This window comes from Ptychodera flava, chromosome 16 (genome assembly GCF_041260155.1).
Source record: "Ptychodera flava strain L36383 chromosome 16, AS_Pfla_20210202, whole genome shotgun sequence".
NCBI classification, from domain to species: Eukaryota; Metazoa; Hemichordata; class Enteropneusta; family Ptychoderidae; genus Ptychodera; species Ptychodera flava.
In genome coordinates, this window is record NC_091943.1 from 10,147,896 (window position 1) to 10,153,895 (window position 6,000).

A 6,000-nucleotide genomic window follows, 5' to 3' on the forward strand; every position below is an offset into this window, starting at 1 on the left:
ATCATTGTTCTCACTCAATGACGTCAAGCCGTGACATTGATTCTGATCAGTGTTTTCACTCAATGGCGTCAAGTCGTGACATCGATTCTGATCAGTGTTTTCACTCAATGACGTCAAGCCGTGACATCGATCCTGATTCGCGTACAAGATAGCAAAACAAGAGATTCAATATTTGCTATATGAACATAATTTATTCACCCGATTAGCCTAATCCGTAAAAAAGAGATGCAAAATGAATAAAATGGAAATGTTTCACTCAGCTAATCCCCTAGAGCTACCAACAATGGTTTTACAAGATTTATGTGATTAGTCCATTTTAATGTATCTCTTTTTTAGACCAATTAGTGAATATCTACAAAAGGTGTTTTAATCTTCCGACAGAAAACGATTTTGTAGTAATCTGAGCAAGCTCCCGTGTTTGAGTAGGAACCAACATCACCTTTGCCATTTGCTCACTCGCGGTCGTTTTCAGGTGTTGGCGAACACTAGTGCTATTTATGTATCCAATGGAAGCAAACTTCTTCAAAGAACGAATGCAAAAGTAAATAGGAATCTTAGAGATGATAATTTTACATAGAAATGTGCATAAACTCAATTTCACATCTTCATTAATGGGTAAATTAAAAGCAAATTTATGAGAAAAAGTAGCAGCAGTAAATTTCAACTTCATGTTATTTGAAAACTCGTATATTATTTTGCATGGTAGTTTAAGGAGTATTTGGATATTTTCAGAATCTTACGTGTCAAAATAATTGACAAGCCGAACCTATCCTATATAATCTGAGTAAGGAAATAACCACCTAGTAGCCATGTTGGTTCACACCGTAAAATACGTTGATATCAACATTTCTATTACAGTATAGTGAGTTTGTCCCAACTTTGAACTTCATCGGTTGATTGAAGTCAGAGTAAAAGCTGTAAAACTTTTCCTGAAATGACCTTGAATCCTTATCAGATAATATCGCAAAACAAATTGATATTTTCGCTGTCCTGTGCAAGCGAGGCAGAACAGAAAAACAGTTGCAGATGGCGCTTTGCATGATAGCGATGTTTGCTGTGGCACTACTGTTGGCGACAATTTTCGGTAAAAAAAAGACTTTAATTATACGTTATAATCACACAAGCCTCAGAGTTTGAAATGTAATTTAGTTCAAGCCATTCAAAAAATGTATATGTATGCCAGATGCACACACATATATTGGTATGATTTTATGCCCGTGAGTAAACACGGGAGCCAAAACGTTTTCATTCTCAAAATAAAACCAATCATCACATAAATCACGACACAAAGTTTCAAGTACTCAGTCATACAGGAAAAGTGAAGATTTTTCTTAAGATCAGTGACAGTTAGTTTGTGCTTCATAAACGTTCAGCACTAGTGTCAACTTTAAACCAGCTACCTGAAGGTCAAAAGCTGTGGTGGTGGTTTTCTGATGGTTTTTTGTGTACTGAGAAAAGTGGTCAAAGTCAAAATCAGCACGTAAAAGACAGAAAACCCAATTAGAAAAACACAGCAGCACAGCTATTGACCCACAGCTACATGTACCGATGCATTGATGCATTCAGTGTTGTAGTACAGTACCTTCAATACCATGGCATTTTAACAGGTAATTTGTCAATTAATTGTTCAAAAACGTTTGATATTTCCTTGGAGAATCATCATCAACATACTAAACATGATCTTTCTCCCACATTTGGTAACTTTAATGAGAGGTCTTTGAAACTTTCAGGGTTTTATGAGCTAAACACGGCTATGATACAGTTATTGAGGCATTTTACGAGATCATATGGAATGGTTTACAAAAAAACGTAGGATATTACTTCATGAGTGTAGAAAATTAATGACTCACGAACAAAATGGAAAGGTCACGTGAGCCCTCAGTTTTATCAAGTACAGATTGAGAAGTTTGATATGAGTGAGGCACACAAGAAATTAATTAGTGTACACCACTTTCGTCTATCTAGTTTTGAAATATGTTTTGTTGTACTGCAATCGTTGTTCCTAAAGTTTCTTAATTATTTCTCGTTCGCTTCGAGTTTTCACAGTATAATCCAAAATGTCGCCAATTTATCACCTGACGTCGAGTTGCCATGTTTCGCGCCGATAATAATCCATCATAAGGGGCTAATCATATGGTAATTTTACACGGAATTCGACAAAACTGGTAATCTCAGTGACCACTCTATCAGCAGTCCACTTTCCATGGGAATGCTTTCAACAAGGTTCTATTTTCCTGGGATTACTTCCAACTTAACGTGGCTGCAGGTGAAAATTGATATTTATTTTGTCATCATAAGGCTGAGCGAACGTCGGTAATAAAAACAAATTGAAGTTTCAAGAGAAACTGGTGCATTAGCCTTGCAAAGTCACTCGTTGTTGCCTTGAGCTTGAAACACTGATAGCATATTGTTTCGGAAGGCAAAGTACACTGGTGAGGAATTTACGTCAATATTCTACGAAGGACGAGGGCCCGTGGTGAAGGATGAGGACCTGTGGTGATGCAAGGCGGTCGTTTGATGTCATGTTACTAAGCTCTTCAAGGGATTTTTTCAAAGTCTTTTAAAATTCGGTTACAGGGCAGATTGTACTCATCACGATGCATACAATCTCAAAGGATTAAGACGGTATATTGACCAAACCTGTCAAGCTGCCTAAATTCTATTCTTACTTTCACCTGTAGGTGGCAATTCCCAAATCACAAAGAGTAGAAAGATTGATTTAATGTAGCACTCGAAGTTAACTCAGACTGCAAAATCTCTTTTTTTAAAGAAAACCGACGGCGACAAGTGTTCTTTAAAATATCTACCACCGAAATATGTGACTATGACAATTAAAATTCTAATTACAAAATACGTCAATCATGACATCACTTTACTGATACGTTTTGCAATGGACGTTTATTTAATGAGCAAATTGTTCCGGAAGTCAGATTTCATTTGTAGCTCTGGTGTCATTTCTCCAAGAAATGCACTTATCAAATATTACGTCATCATCAATTGTTTTCAAGTTCATTTAATAACACTCCTAGTCGAGGAACTATGATTTAATTAAGCGTAATAAGTTGATCAGATGAAAGCGTCAATGCAATTCATTGCACGTCATCACTTCTGACCGCACGTCATCGATATATTCTGGCTCTTCATGTAGTTTTAATTTTGTTGCGAAAATAAGAGCCAACGGTTTGTCATGCTTGGTAAAATTATGAACACTAATTTATGATACCAAGATACGGCGTAAGTTTTAAAAAGGGCAAGCCATTAAAACAAGATAACATGGTAATAGCGCCACAAATTTCAAGATGAGTTTTACTATCAAATTCTTCCCCGGAGAACATTAGGGATGTGAAGATACCTTTTCTCACGTGATTGTGAAATGTCGTAAAGTATGGTTAAAGGGTTTTAAATGTCGTAAATCACCTTTAAAGTCTTTTAGAGCAGTGTAAACCGAAAAGATCATCAGGTTGTCATCTTGTGCTGTACTTTCAGCTACTGTCTGGCAAATATTTCCGGTGAATAACCTACAAGCGAACACTGAAGGAAATTACCACAGCTCCCCAACCTATCGCAGTCAACCAGTCATAAATGACGTAATTTGCAATTTTCAAAATTGACAACACGTGTATAATTAATATGGGATATTTTTGATGTTCTTTATTTCCGTTAACCAAGCCGTAGACTGATTGATCATTAACACGATTTTAGTCGCGTAGCAGGTTACCTTGTATTCCCTGATAATGACCTAAAACGAGATAAATGACGATTAATTCATGTAATAACCCAGACAAAAGCAATTTATCTGATTTGCTTCCGTAAACCTTGACGGTTTTTATAGCCAAGAATATTAATTATGTGAAATGCGTCTTTATGACGTGCTGTCTGTGTGTCCCATTATTATGTTGAACAAATGAAATCATTACTTCAATAAGGGCTTAATTCATTTTCCCGCATGATACCTTACAATACAATATCAGATTAATGTTTAATGTTTAATGTTAACAGGTAAGTTTTCAAATAAGAATAGTCAACCCTAAACTAAAGTTCTTCATTCTGAGCTGCTTTTTGTAATTGGAATAGCGATGACTCGTCTTTCCTGCACTCAGTTTTATTTATACTGAGAACAACAAGCACAAGATAGAATATGAAATTGATATCAAATTAAAAGCACTGAATGGACTGGGGTTTTTTGTCTTGTGATTAAATTGGATTTATCGATGTATTATTAGTCAGAGAAGTCATCAATTTCAGCGAATGCATCACGTAAAATCCGCTGCATTGTACAGTGATTTATCGATCTCGATGAAGCCTTCAGTTCATTACGACTTCGAAAGCCAATACAGACCGTCTGTGAGTTCCTAGAAAGGTTCGCTGAACGCTGGTGTAATAAAACGCAAAGTTTGTTCAGCATTGCATGTGTCACGCCACTTGAATTTTCTAATAATATACACTTCTTTTGCATTCGTAACTGACACTTTCGAAACCGTTGTTATATTCACTGACCAGATTGTCTGTCATCGAATCGTTTCGGTCGGGTGAAGAGATAGCTGTTAAAGAAGGTTAGAAGGTCACGATACAGCCATGGTGGAATTTCTATACATGTAAGATATGCCTGTGGGAATGAGCAAATGTTTCCACTCACCTGTTCACAGTTTCTTCAAGCGACGAAAATGCTTGCATGAGATTATACAGAGGGCGTTTTAGCCAAGCATGTTTGATATTACCGGCGGAAAGGGTTTAAATTATGTGAGAGCGAGTGTTCGATTTTGTCTGATTTTTAGGTAAATTTCTTGGCAGAATACTGAACCCGAACTATTAATGAAAAGACAGTTAGTCTTGTTAGAAAGAGAAATATTTGACAGTCGATGATCTTGGTGATTGTTCGTGGCATGCCGCTTGCTGCGTAGAGCAAAGATGTTTCAAATGACGATGTATACTTAGATATTTACTGGAAGAGAGACACAGTGTTCAAAGACAAAATCTTACAAGATAAACCTGATAATTAATATCACAGAGAGTCAGTTTCAAAATGTTGGCAATTTTAACAACCACAACGCGTTAATCCTAAATTACTACATATCTCAACACGAAATACAGCAACACGAAAGAACAGTTTTAAAATCATCAAATTTGACTTTCCACGTCCTTTCTTGGTAATCTGAATTCCATACAACGTCACCAACTGAAAATACCACCTTTCTGGTAACTATGGGTTTTACCGAAAGCAGCCCACACAACGACGGCTTTTAATAGAAATTGGATTTGTAACTAACATCGCTGAAACAAATGCAGCATCGCATTTTCTACTTCCTTGCGTTTCAATTTATTTCTTTTTCTATGGCAGTTAATTGATCGCTTTTAATAGGCTTGTAATTGGGGTCTTTGTGAGGGCCAGCCTTTGACAACAAATGCACAAATTGCTGTTCAGCTGGATTTGGTGCAAATGACATGGCCTGCGGAAATAAATCAACTTACAACGGATATTGGCAGATTAACGCTGCCAGAGGTCATTTCACACGCTACTTTTCTTGTGATTTTATTGTAAAAATCACTGAACTACCATGAACATAATTCATAGAGCTCCATGGTTATAATCAACCTAATAGCACGAGTTTCTCTCTAATAAGCTCATTTCAACCTTAATAACGCATTCTGTGTCTGACAGAAGGTGAATTCAAAATTTATCACATAACACCATCCTGTAAATGTGTTACGTCTAAATGCCTGTTTCTAGTAAAGGCAACACATGTTATCAATTTGGAACCTAGATGTATGCTACATCCAAGTCGCCCGGAGTATGCCCTCATCCTGTATAGTGAAATGTTTTCGTAGCTCCTGACTTTGCAGCTCAGCCATTTCATATTTCAAATATTTTGTACAATGCGTGGGAAGGCTTTTGACCGAGGAAAGACCAATGCCAGAGTGTTATTACGCTGTCACTCTCCAGACATTGACAGCTTCAACCTACATGATGGTAACACACTGGTGAATTGATACAGCCCCCCT